Genomic DNA, 13,927 nt, shown 5'->3' on the forward strand with positions numbered 1-13,927 from the left:
AGTATAACAACTACAAATAAGAGATATTTCTGTTTGTAATATGACGTATTTGGAACACAAGACTAGGTTATTACAGTAGTTACCAACAAAGGTAAAAGTATAAAATAACAACAAAGTTTGAGAAAGGTTAAAATATAAAGTATCTCTGCTAAACCTTTTATAAAAGGTATCCACAATTTAAAAAAAAACTAAATTTAATAGCGAACTATGCTAATCTAGAAGCTAGAATACATATGATCTGCTACAGAAATCAAATCAAATAACAATTATACTTAGCTTAGAGGGGGACTTTCTATGAAGGTGAGTATATACTCTTCTCTTGATCAGTAGTGAATCTTGTGTTCTCTGATTGGATGCTGCACAAGTATACAGTGATGATGGTCTTATGGTGATTATCCTAACTAAATGCTGTTGGAATCTATTCTATATATTTGACTTGGTCTCCACTTCCACCCCTGCTTCAATGTTGTTATACTCCTTGAAGATGATGTTAGACAGGTGTCATTCTTAAGAAATCTTGCTGTTGGATACCTTTGTGCAGATACAGAGGTCTCTCCTGCATCTGGATTCAGTCTGTAAAATTGCAAAAGGTCAAAAGTCACAGGCTAGGTCAAATCTATGGGGTGAAAGGTCCACCTGTTTTCGTGGACCAGCAAGTGTGCCATAGTTTTAGGTCTAAAGAAAAAAATAACACTTTATTTCCAGAATTTTCCAGCCAGCAAATGGAATCTATAAGGGCCTTTGCAAGCTATTCCTGAAGGTAATTTGTTTCCTGCTTCTTAAGGAATAAGGCTTGACAGTTGTGCAGGCATTGTTACATAGTTACATAGTTACATAGTAGGTGAGGTTGAAAAAAGACACAAGTCCATCAAGTCCAACCTATGTGTGTGATTATGTGTCAGTATTGCATTGTATATCCCTGTATGTTGTGGTCATTCAGGTGCTTATCTAATAGTTTCTTGAAGCTATCAATGCTCCCCGCTGAGACCACCGCCTGTGGAAGGGAATTCCACATCCTTGCCGCTCTTACAGTAAAGAACCCTCTACGTAGTTTAAGATTAAACCTCTTTTCTTCTAATTTTAATGAGTGGCCACGAGTCTTGGTAAACTCTCTTCTGCGAAAAAGTTTTATCCCTATTGAGGGGTCACCAGTCCGGTATTTGTAAATTGAAATCATATCCCCTCTCAAGCGTCTCTTCTCCAGAGAGAATAAGTTCAGTGCTCGCAACCTTTCCTCATAACTAAGATCCTCCAGACCCTTTATTAGCTTTGTTGCCCTTCTTTGAACTCGCTCCATTTCCAGTAATCCTTCCTGAGGACTGGTGCCCAGAACTGGACCGCATACTCTAGGTGCGGCCGGACCAGAGTCTTGTAGAGCGGGAGAATTATCGTTTTATCTCTGGAGTTGATCCCCCTTTTAATGCATGCCAATATTCTGTTTGCTTTGTTAGCAGCAGCTTGGCATTGCCTGCCATTGCTGAGCCTATCATCCACTAGGACCCCCAGGTCCTTTTCCATCCTAGATTCCCCCAGAGGTTCTCCCCCCAGCGTATAGATTGCATTCATATTTTTGCCACCCAAATGCATTATTTTACATTTTTCTACATTGAACCTCATTTGCCATGTAGTCGCCCACCCCATTAATTTGTTCAGGTCTTTTTGCAAGGTTTCCACGTCCTGCGGAGAAGTTATTGCCCTGCTTAGCTTAGTATCGTCTGCAAATACAGAGATTGAACTGTTTATCCCATCCTCCAGATCGTTTATGAACAAATTAAATAGGATTGGTCCCAGCACAGAACCCTGGGGCACCCCACTACCCACCCCTGACCATTCTGAGTACTCCCCATTTATCACCACCCTCTGAACTCGCCCTTGTAGCCAGTTTTCAATCCATGTACTCACCCTATGGTCCATGCCAACAGACCTTATTTTGTACAGTAAACGTTTATGGGGAACTGTGTCAAATGCTTTTGCAAAATCCAGATACACCACGTCTACAGGCCTTCCTTTATCTAGATGGCAACTCACCTCCTCATAGAAGGTTAATAGATTGGTTTGGCAAGAACGATTCTTCATGAATCCATGCTGATTACTGCTAATGATATCTTACGTATTACTAAAATCCTGTATATAGTCCCTTATCATCCCCTCCAAGAGTTTACATACTATCGATGTTAGGCTAACTGGTCTGTAATTCCCAGGGATGTATTTTGGGCCCTTTTTAAATATAGGTGCTACATTGGCTTTTCTCCAATCAGCTGGTACCATTCCAGTCAGTAGACTATCTGTAAAAATTAGGAACAACGGTCTGGCAATCACTTGACTGAGTTCCCTAAGTACCCTCGGATGCAAGCCATCTGGTCCCGGTGATTTATTAATGTTAAGTTTCTCAAGTCTAATTTTAATTCCGTCCTCTGTTAACCATGGAGGTGCTTCCTGTGTTGTGTCATGAGGATAAACACTGCAGTTTTGGTTACTGAAGCCCCCCGATTCACTCGTGAAGACTGAGGAGAAGAATAAATTCAATACCTTCGCCATCTCCCCATCCTTTGTAACCAGATGTCCTTCCTCATTCTTTATGGGGCCAATATGGTCTGTCCTCCCTTTTTTACTGTTTACATACTTAAAGAATTTCTTGGGATTTTTTTGCTCTCCTCCGCTATGTGTCTTTCATGTTCTATCTTAGCTGTCCTAATTGCACCTTTACATATCCTGTTGCATTCTTTATAAAGTCTGAATGCTGAGGATGATCCCTCAACCTTGTATTTTTTGAAGGCCTTCTCCTTTGCTTTTATATGCATTTTTACATTGGAGTTAAGCCATCCAGGACTTTTGTTCGCTCTTTGAAATTTATTACCCAATGGGATACATTGGCTAATGCCCTTATTTAATATGCTCTTAAAGCAAACCCATCTCTCCTCTGTATTCTTTGTTTCTAATATTTTATCCCAGTTTATGCCTTTTAGCAAGGTTTTTAGTTTAGGGAAGTTGGCTCTTTTGAAATTCAGTGTCTTTGTATTCCCTTTATGTTTCCTATTTGTGTGATTTATACTGAAACTAATTGACCTGTGATCACTGTTACCTAAATTGCCCCGCATTTCCACATCTGTGATCAGGTCTGTATTGTTGGTAATCAGTAGATCCAGTAATGTTTTATTTCTAGTTGGTGCGTCTACCATCTGACCCATAAAATTGTCCTGCAAGACATTAAGGAACTGGCGAGCCTTAAATGAATGTGCGGTTCCCTCCGCCCAGTCTATGTCTGGATAATTAAAATCCCCCATTATGATAACACTTCCCATTCTTGCTGCTAATCCAATTTGTGATAGGAGATCCGTCTCCACTTCCTCCCTCAGGTTTGGGGGCCTATAGCATACTCCCAGTATTATTTTCCCCTTAGCTTTATCCCTTTGGAGCTCTACCCATAAGGATTCCACCTCCTCTCTAGCTCCCTCAGTGATGTCATCTCTCACATTCACTTGTACATTATTCTTGATATATAGGCATACCCCTCCCCCTTTTTTACCCTCTCTATCCTTGCGGTATAGGGTATACCCTTGAATGTTTGCCAGCCAATCATGAGAGCTGTTGAACCAGGTCTCTGAAATTCCCACAAAATCCAAATCCTCCTCGTACAACAGTATCTCTAGTTCACCCATCTTGTCCGCCATGCTCCTGGCATTGGTGAACATGCCACATAGTTTAGACCGGTCGCATATTGTCCTCGTATTGGGTGTTTCGAGATTGCAACTAGGACTTGCTACTATACTCACCTTGTGTTTTTGTGCTTTGGTTAACCTACCACTAATGCCCCCAATACTACCCTCTGGAATATCTTCCGCGCTGGCTATCTCTGCCTCTGGACCCTCCCCCCCATCGCCTAGTTTAAAAACCCCTCTAACTTTTTGGCCATCTTCCTTCCCAGCAGATCTGCACCCTCCTCATTTAGGTGCAGTCCGTCCCTTCTATAGTACCGGTTACCAACTGAGAAGTCGGCCCAGTCCTCCAGGAACCCAAACCCCTCCTTACTACACCAGCTCTTCAGCCACTTGTTTACTTCCCTAATCTCCCTCTTCCTTTCTGGTGTGGCTCGATGTACCGGTAGTATTCCTGAGAACACTACCTTGGAGGTCCTTTTCCTCAATTTAGCTCCTAAGTCCCTAAAATCGTTCTTTAGGACACTCCATCTGCCTCTGACTTTGTCATTGGTGCCAACGTGCACCATGACAGCCGGGTCTTCCCCAGCCCCTCCCAGTAATCTGTCCACAAGATCCGTGATGTGCCGAACCCGAGCGCCCGGTAGACAACATACTGTTCGGCGCTTCAGGTCTTGGTTACAGATTGCCCTCTCTGTCCTTCTAAGAATTGAGTCCCCTACCACCAGAATCTGTCTTTCCTTTCCCTTTGCTGCCCCCCCACTCTCACTGGAGGAGTTCTTCCCCCGGCAGCTAGGAGAGTCCCTCATCTCCAGCAGTGCTGGTCCCTGACTGGTTTCACCAATGACACTCAAAGTAGCGTACTTATTGGGATGCTCCAGTCCTGGATCGGCCTCCCTGGCATTTCCCCCTCTACCCCTCCTGACTGTCACCCATCTACTCTTTGCTAGTGCCAGCACCTCTTTGTCTCCACCCGCCTCTGTGCTGGCCCCTGCCGGCACCTGCCGTGTACGTTCCTGGCTCTCCTTTAGTATGGAGGGACTTCTCAGTGCTGACAGTTGCTTCCCCAGATTCAGAACCTGGGCTTCCAGGGAAACAATGTGCTTACATTTTGCACAGCAGTATTCGCCCTCGATCTGATGATCAAGGAACGCATACATGCGGCAAGATGTACAAAGAGTCGCCTCTCCACACCCGCCGGGCATCGTACCTATTAAATTTAGTGAGGATTTGGGGATTTTACCCTGTCCAAATTACCTAACAGCTAGCTTCCTGGCACTAATACTCAAGACAATACACAGGTACACAACAAGACAATACACAGGTACACAAGACAATACACAGGTACTCACAGACCTTCGTGCAATCGCAGAACAGTCGCAGACCTATGTACACTCGCAATACTCAAGTATACAATACACAATACACAAGTACTAACGATCCACACACACTACTCAGACAACACTCATGTACTCACACTACACAGGTACTATGACCCCTGTTATAATCTCCTGTTTTAAACTCTGGTTTTAACTCACCACTTAGAAAAGTTCCACTTGGTATAAGTTCCAGCAATCTCCCAATGAGCAGGCTCAGGATGAGTCCTACACACAGTTATATAGACTGCAGGCACCTGTGAGCAATCACCCCTCCCCCTACTTAATAGCCTGAAGGAACCAAAGAAGAAAAAAAAAAAAAAAAAAAAAAAAAAAGCTATTTAAAAAGTGACAGAAAAGGCTAATTGAAAAGCTAAAAGGAAAAGCCCCAAAAATGCTACCCAGCAAACAAAGAGTAAAACTTGTTCACTCTCCGTCTGGTTTTAACTCACCACTTAGAAAAGTTCCACTTGGTATAAGTTCCAGCAATCTCCCAATGAGCAGGCTCAGGATGAGTCCTACACACAGTTATATAGACTGCAGGCACCTGTGAGCAATCACCCCTCCCCCTACTTAATAGCCTGAAGGAACCAAAGAAGAAAAAAAAAAAAAAAAAAAAAAAGCTATTTAAAAAGTGACAGAAAAGGCTAATTGAAAAGCTAAAAGGAAAAGCCCCAAAAATGCTACCCAGCAAACAAAGAGTAAAACTTGTTCACTCTCCGTCTGGTTTTAACTCACCACTTAGAAAAGTTCCACTTGGTATAAGTTCCAGCAATCTCCCAATGAGCAGGCTCAGGATGAGTCCTACACACAGTTATATAGACTGCAGGCACCTGTGAGCAATCACCCCTCCCCCTACTTAATAGCCTGAAGGAACCAAAGAAGAAAAAAAAAAAAAAAAAAAAAAAAAAGCTATTTAAAAAGTGACAGAAAAGGCTAATTGAAAAGCTAAAAGGAAAAGCCCCAAAAATGCTACCCAGCAAACAAAGAGTAAAACTTGTTCACTCTCCGTCTGGTTTTAACTCACCACTTAGAAAAGTTCCACTTGGTATAAGTTCCAGCAATCTCCCAATGAGCAGGCTCAGGATGAGTCCTACACACAGTTATATAGACTGCAGGCACCTGTGAGCAATCACCCCTCCCCCTACTTAATAGCCTGAAGGAACCAAAGAAGAAAAAAAAAAAAAAAAAAAAAAAAAAGCTATTTAAAAAGTGACAGAAAAGGCTAATTGAAAAGCTAAAAGGAAAAGCCCCAAAAATGCTACCCAGCAAACAAAGAGTAAAACTTGTTCACTCTCCGTCTGGTTTTAACTCACCACTTAGAAAAGTTCCACTTGGTATAAGTTCCAGCAATCTCCCAATGAGCAGGCTCAGGATGAGTCCTACACACAGTTATATAGACTGCAGGCACCTGTGAGCAATCACCCCTCCCCCTACTTAATAGCCTGAAGGAACCAAAGAAGAAAAAAAAAAAAAAAAAAAAAAAGCTATTTAAAAAGTGACAGAAAAGGCTAATTGAAAAGCTAAAAGGAAAAGCCCCAAAAATGCTACCCAGCAAACAAAGAGTAAAACTTGTTCACTCTCCGTCTGGTTTTAACTCACCACTTAGAAAAGTTCCACTTGGTATAAGTTCCAGCAATCTCCCAATGAGCAGGCTCAGGATGAGTCCTACACACAGTTATATAGACTGCAGGCACCTGTGAGCAATCACCCCTCCCCCTACTTAATAGCCTGAAGGAACCAAAGAAGAAAAAAAAAAAAAAAAAAAAAAAAAAGCTATTTAAAAAGTGACAGAAAAGGCTAATTGAAAAGCTAAAAGGAAAAGCCCCAAAAATGCTACCCAGCAAACAAAGAGTAAAACTTGTTCACTCTCCGTCTGGTTTTAACTCACCACTTAGAAAAGTTCCACTTGGTATAAGTTCCAGCAATCTCCCAATGAGCAGGCTCAGGATGAGTCCTACACACAGTTATATAGACTGCAGGCACCTGTGAGCAATCACCCCTCCCCCTACTTAATAGCCTGAAGGAACCAAAGAAGAAAAAAAAAAAAAAAAAAAAAAAAAAGCTATTTAAAAAGTGACAGAAAAGGCTAATTGAAAAGCTAAAAGGAAAAGCCCCAAAAATGCTACCCAGCAAACAAAGAGTAAAACTTGTTCACTCTCCGTCTGGTTTTAACTCACCACTTAGAAAAGTTCCACTTGGTATAAGTTCCAGCAATCTCCCAATGAGCAGGCTCAGGATGAGTCCTACACACAGTTATATAGACTGCAGGCACCTGTGAGCAATCACCCCTCCCCCTACTTAATAGCCTGAAGGAACCAAAGAAGAAAAAAAAAAAAAAAAAAAAAAAGCTATTTAAAAAGTGACAGAAAAGGCTAATTGAAAAGCTAAAAGGAAAAGCCCCAAAAATGCTACCCAGCAAACAAAGAGTAAAACTTGTTCACTCTCCGTCTGGTTTTAACTCACCACTTAGAAAAGTTCCACTTGGTATAAGTTCCAGCAATCTCCCAATGAGCAGGCTCAGGATGAGTCCTACACACAGTTATATAGACTGCAGGCACCTGTGAGCAATCACCCCTCCCCCTACTTAATAGCCTGAAGGAACCAAAGAAGAAAAAAAAAAAAAAAAAAAAAAAAAAGCTATTTAAAAAGTGACAGAAAAGGCTAATTGAAAAGCTAAAAGGAAAAGCCCCAAAAATGCTACCCAGCAAACAAAGAGTAAAACTTGTTCACTCTCCGTCTGGTTTTAACTCACCACTTAGAAAAGTTCCACTTGGTATAAGTTCCAGCAATCTCCCAATGAGCAGGCTCAGGATGAGTCCTACACACAGTTATATAGACTGCAGGCACCTGTGAGCAATCACCCCTCCCCCTACTTAATAGCCTGAAGGAACCAAAGAAGAAAAAAAAAAAAAAAAAAAAAAAAAAGCTATTTAAAAAGTGACAGAAAAGGCTAATTGAAAAGCTAAAAGGAAAAGCCCCAAAAATGCTACCCAGCAAACAAAGAGTAAAACTTGTTCACTCTCCGTCTGGTTTTAACTCACCACTTAGAAAAGTTCCACTTGGTATAAGTTCCAGCAATCTCCCAATGAGCAGGCTCAGGATGAGTCCTACACACAGTTATATAGACTGCAGGCACCTGTGAGCAATCACCCCTCCCCCTACTTAATAGCCTGAAGGAACCAAAGAAGAAAAAAAAAAAAAAAAAAAAAAAGCTATTTAAAAAGTGACAGAAAAGGCTAATTGAAAAGCTAAAAGGAAAAGCCCCAAAAATGCTACCCAGCAAACAAAGAGTAAAACTTGTTCACTCTCCGTCTGGTTTTAACTCACCACTTAGAAAAGTTCCACTTGGTATAAGTTCCAGCAATCTCCCAATGAGCAGGCTCAGGATGAGTCCTACACACAGTTATATAGACTGCAGGCACCTGTGAGCAATCACCCCTCCCCCTACTTAATAGCCTGAAGGAACCAAAGAAGAAAAAAAAAAAAAAAAAAAAAAAAAAGCTATTTAAAAAGTGACAGAAAAGGCTAATTGAAAAGCTAAAAGGAAAAGCCCCAAAAATGCTACCCAGCAAACAAAGAGTAAAACTTGTTCACTCTCCGTCTGGTTTTAACTCACCACTTAGAAAAGTTCCACTTGGTATAAGTTCCAGCAATCTCCCAATGAGCAGGCTCAGGATGAGTCCTACACACAGTTATATAGACTGCAGGCACCTGTGAGCAATCACCCCTCCCCCTACTTAATAGCCTGAAGGAACCAAAGAAGAAAAAAAAAAAAAAAAAAAAAAGCTATTTAAAAAGTGACAGAAAAGGCTAATTGAAAAGCTAAAAGGAAAAGCCCCAAAAATGCTACCCAGCAAACAAAGAGTAAAACTTGTTCACTCTCCGTCTGGTTTTAACTCACCACTTAGAAAAGTTCCACTTGGTATAAGTTCCAGCAATCTCCCAATGAGCAGGCTCAGGATGAGTCCTACACACAGTTATATAGACTGCAGGCACCTGTGAGCAATCACCCCTCCCCCTACTTAATAGCCTGAAGGAACCAAAGAAGAAAAAAAAAAAAAAAAAAAAAAAAAGCTATTTAAAAAGTGACAGAAAAGGCTAATTGAAAAGCTAAAAGGAAAAGCCCCAAAAATGCTACCCAGCAAACAAAGAGTAAAACTTGTTCACTCTCCGTCTGGTTTTAACTCACCACTTAGAAAAGTTCCACTTGGTATAAGTTCCAGCAATCTCCCAATGAGCAGGCTCAGGATGAGTCCTACACACAGTTATATAGACTGCAGGCACCTGTGAGCAATCACCCCTCCCCCTACTTAATAGCCTGAAGGAACCAAAGAAGAAAAAAAAAAAAAAAAAAAAAAGCTATTTAAAAAGTGACAGAAAAGGCTAATTGAAAAGCTAAAAGGAAAAGCCCCAAAAATGCTACCCAGCAAACAAAGAGTAAAACTTGTTCACTCTCCGTCTGGTTTTAACTCACCACTTAGAAAAGTTCCACTTGGTATAAGTTCCAGCAATCTCCCAATGAGCAGGAACATAGAAAAGAATGTTCAGCTTGTGCAAAATATGCAGCTCACCTAATAGCATTGGTCAGTCATAGTGTATCAGAACGTTGATACTGTCCTTGTCTGAAGTGCTGAAATACAAATTTTTAAACACTTTTTTAAACATTACAGTTTGGAACAAGTACAGTTTTGAACTATGCTCAGAGCTTCTGCATGTTTATTTTCATTTGCTTCTTTTGAGCTGCTACCTTTTGATCCATACAGCATTAGTTGCAGAGTTCAGACCTCGCAGGGCCAGATAGTATTTTCTTTTTTTTTTCTATATAGGAAGAAGAAAAGTCTTATGTAGAATAATTAGAGGACTGCAAGGTAGATAACAGTCATTAGTTTATCTTTTGTACATGTTCAGATTTCACCTGTATTTTCTGTGTGATGTATGCTATACCATCTAGCCTTTTAGTTCATCTATAGCAGAAGACAGATTATTTGATCTCCTTTCTTTATTCTAAATTACAAGCCTATATGATCTCATTTCTGAAACAGACACACACAGTAAGAGTTCTTTCCTTGTTCTTCTGTGGAAATGCATATCTCATGTGTATCACTCTGATCTAAGTGGTTAGAGCTTAATCGCACAGCTCTTTTAAATCACCCAGTAGATAATGGGTTGAATCAGTGGCTGAAATTTGGTAATTGCTTCAGTCTAAGTTCTCCAAAATGTACAACTAAAAACAGAATAAATACCTCTTGATTGGTGATTCTGGCCCAGAAGTCTATATAGAATGTGTCTGACTTACTGTTTTATAACCAGCTTGAAAACAAATCAGTACCTGACATACAAGGCTTCTGGTGCTTGTGAATTTGAACGATTCTCACATTTCTATATCTATTATCAAATAGCTTTCAGATTATTTAGGTGATTTGGGCCATATACAAGCAAATTTGTGAAGTCTGCATGATGTGGATATGTATTTTTAAATAATGTTTAAAAGTATGTGCATGATTATGAAAAAGTTGTTAAATTTCAGTGTGCTGAAAAGTTTCTTTCCTTACAGCATGAATTTGCTCCTGAATATAGTACATAAAATGAGAGTAATGATTTGGAAATTGAAAATATAGCTGTTGTGGGGACATTTAAGAGGGTCTTAACACAGGGAGGTGGAGGAGGGCTTCCCAGTATGACTGCTGTGATTGGCTTTCACATGGGTCATGTGATCAGAAGTTCCCAATTCTAAATTGAGAACTGTCCGCAACAACGTAGTCTCTGTGCTGGGAGCATATGGTAACAAGGTGGCATGTACTGACCATTGTTATACAGGCGAGTCTGTCTGAGGAATATAAAAGAGTACCATATATAAAAGGGAAATTTACTTTTACTGTCTGGGGAAGTGAACAAAAAATCATTGGAAATAGAACGAGGAGGAGTGGAGGTGCATGGTTCCATCAGGAGATTGTGGAACATTTAGGATCAATAGTTTTTGTGAGGAAGACACATTTGGACCTATTATATTTACAGTTTAACCAATAAGGAGAGCTTATAATATGGAAGGTGGAGGTACATGTGGGGAGTCACATTTATGAAAACTGGAGTGGTGTGGAGCACAAGGCACAAAATATAATAAGGACTTTAATTCAATCTATACTTTATTTTCATATCACTGTATGCATATGGTGGTATCCTTTATGCAAAGTGTATGTAATAGAAAGATTTTTCAGCATGTAGGTCAATTTGTGTTTATTGATTTTCACATTATTTTAATTATTGAGGTCTTTACATGACTAGATTTGATGATATTGTGGACAATATATTGTTTTTAGCAGCACTGAATTTATATACATGATTTGAGGTGTGTGAGAAAAGTATAAAAAAAGTTGTTGCCACATTGCTTTTCTTTTTTTCAGAATGTTTTCCTTTATTTTGACTTGCTGGTCCTGTCAGTAACACACTTTCTGCCCTAGAATGACAGTGCTCATTTACTGAATTGTATCTTGGGAGGAGCAGTGTTGTCATTCTAGGCTGCTTTTCAGATTTGGACAACAAACGACTACCCCTCTCTTAATTTCCAGTACATAGGGAGGAGGAGTTCGGAAGCATAGAAAAGATAGCTGGGAAGGCTGATAACATTGTTTGAGACTTTAGTTCATTGCACAGAAAGTGACAGGGACTCTAGACTTCTGGCAGAATAAACAGGTATTTTCTGTACTTGCTGAAAATGGACTTAAAAAAACAACTAATGCTAGGGATTAGTAAGCTTTTGCAATATTTAGCATTTTTTTTCTAGAGTTTAGACACACTTTACATAAGTGCAAATCCTAAAGAATGTAGCATGTTTAATAGAGCTAACATAGGTAAATGAATCTCAGAACTGACTATAAGAAACATGTAGTACAGTATGAGTAGCTTGGGGTGAAAGGACCTTTTAATTATTCAGGTGATGTGAAAATGTTTTAACTCCAGCCAAAACTTTTTTATTTAGTGTGGAATTTATGTTGTCTGTTTCACCATTGGGGAGATTTCCTTTCAGATTTTCTGAGCATCAAAAAGTGTTGAGGGGAGTGATTAGAAACTCTGTAGGGTTGGCACTACTATATACAATTTCTTTTGCTTGAGATGACTTACTTCCTCTTATTTCTTTTCCTGCTGTCACAGGGACAAGAAGTTAGAATAAATCTACCCAACATGGTTGCTAAGAGAAACCAAGCTTTGACAAAATGATTAAGTATATGTAAAGCCATCTTAGCCTCTGTTTAAATTGCCATAGTACTGCACATGTGATCAGCTATGATACCAACTATGGAATATGAGGGTTTGAAAGTTTGGTTGGAAACTGATCTAAGCACACTGCTAACCGTGACAGTTATTACCAGAGGCATGCTTTGAATGTAATAATTAAAGTGGAAGTAAACTTCCCAGTATACTCTTCTCCACCTTCTGGCAAAATGGTGTTACATCCCTCACTGGCAGCTGTGATATTCTCCCAAGGTTCATTGTTTTTGGCCTCTTGATTGGCTAGTAGGGGAAGATGTCAGTCCAAGCATGCACACGGGAGACAGCCTAATGTGCTGGGAATGCATGCTGAGCTTTGCATGCTCAGCTCACTGTACATTAAATAGAAGACTACAAGCAGGCAGGTGCAAGTGTGTGTTATTAAAATGCAAGATAATTCTGTGGCCCACGGAATGTGCAGTGCTTAACCCCAGAGAAAGTGTTTATACAACTATTATAAAATGTTATGTACCCAATTTAGAGCAAAAATAAATGAAGGTTGTGATCTCAAATTACTAACACAGCAACAATTGTATGTAAATTTGTAAAAAACAAAAGGTTAAAATACGTGAGTATACTTAAGACTAAGTAAATGAACACTGTTATAACTTAAAGGATATTGCAACCAAAGTAACTGGAGAGCATGTTTGTTTAAAGTGAAAACTGGACAAGATGCAAACACCTCATTGGGTAGCATGTAGTAACCATATGCATTTATTAAAAGATAAAAATGCACTCACAAAAATGACAGTAACAGGGCGAGTAGGCATGTGGATGATGGAAACCTGGAGAGCGGCAATGGGTCATAAACAGACCCCAGCCTTGGCCATCAGCATGGGGAAAGGATAGGACCCGGATGCCTCAAACCACTGGGGACCCTGATTACAAGATTGTGATGCCCAATGTACGAGACTTGGCAGTGGGGCTCCAGGACTGGAACCTTCTCTGCCCAATATCACAGGTTGCACATGCACAGTTGGAATGTTTTTCAAGGCATTCATGCAGGAATGCATGAACACCTCAAAACATGTTCTGACTGTGCATGTGCCACCTGTAATGTCAGATGGAGGAGGTTCCATTCCCACAGTTCCACTTTTGGGTCTTGTACATCGGGCATCATGGTCTTGTAATCGGTGTCTTCAGTGGTTTGAGGTGTTTGGGACCTATCCATTCCCCATGTCAGTAGCCAAGGCCAGGGTCTGTTGATGATTAGGGATGAGCTGAAAACCCCCCGATTTGGTTCACAGCAGAACATGCGAACAGGCAAAAAAATTTGTGCGAACACACAAACACCATTAAAGTCTATGGGACACGAGGATGAAAAATCAAAAGTGCTCATTTTAAAGGGTTATATGCAAGTTATTGCCATAAAAAGTGTATGAGGACTCAGGTACTGCCCCAGGGGACATGTATCAATGCAAACAAAGTTTTAAAAAACATCATTTTTTTCAGGAACAATGATTTCAATATTGCTTAAAGTGAAACAATAAAGATGAAATATTCCTTTAAATATCGTACCTGGGGGTCCCCTTAGTCTGCCAGTAAAGTAGTGTATCTTTCCTATGTTCATAACAGTACCACAGCAAAATTACATTTCTAAAGCAAAAAATGTAATTTAAAACTGCT

General features: G+C 40.2%; 1 protein-coding gene across 1 annotated transcript in view; it reads left to right on the forward strand.

Annotated features, from left to right (window-relative positions):
- Nucleotides 1-13,927, forward strand: part of SPAG16 (sperm associated antigen 16) — a 1,492,162-nt gene that overhangs the window by 1,473,987 nt on the left and 4,248 nt on the right. The window lies entirely within an intron of this gene.

The sequence above is a fragment of the Aquarana catesbeiana genome, linkage group LG06, assembly GCF_042186555.1.
Source record: "Aquarana catesbeiana isolate 2022-GZ linkage group LG06, ASM4218655v1, whole genome shotgun sequence".
Classification (NCBI taxonomy): Eukaryota; Metazoa; Chordata; class Amphibia; order Anura; family Ranidae; genus Aquarana; species Aquarana catesbeiana.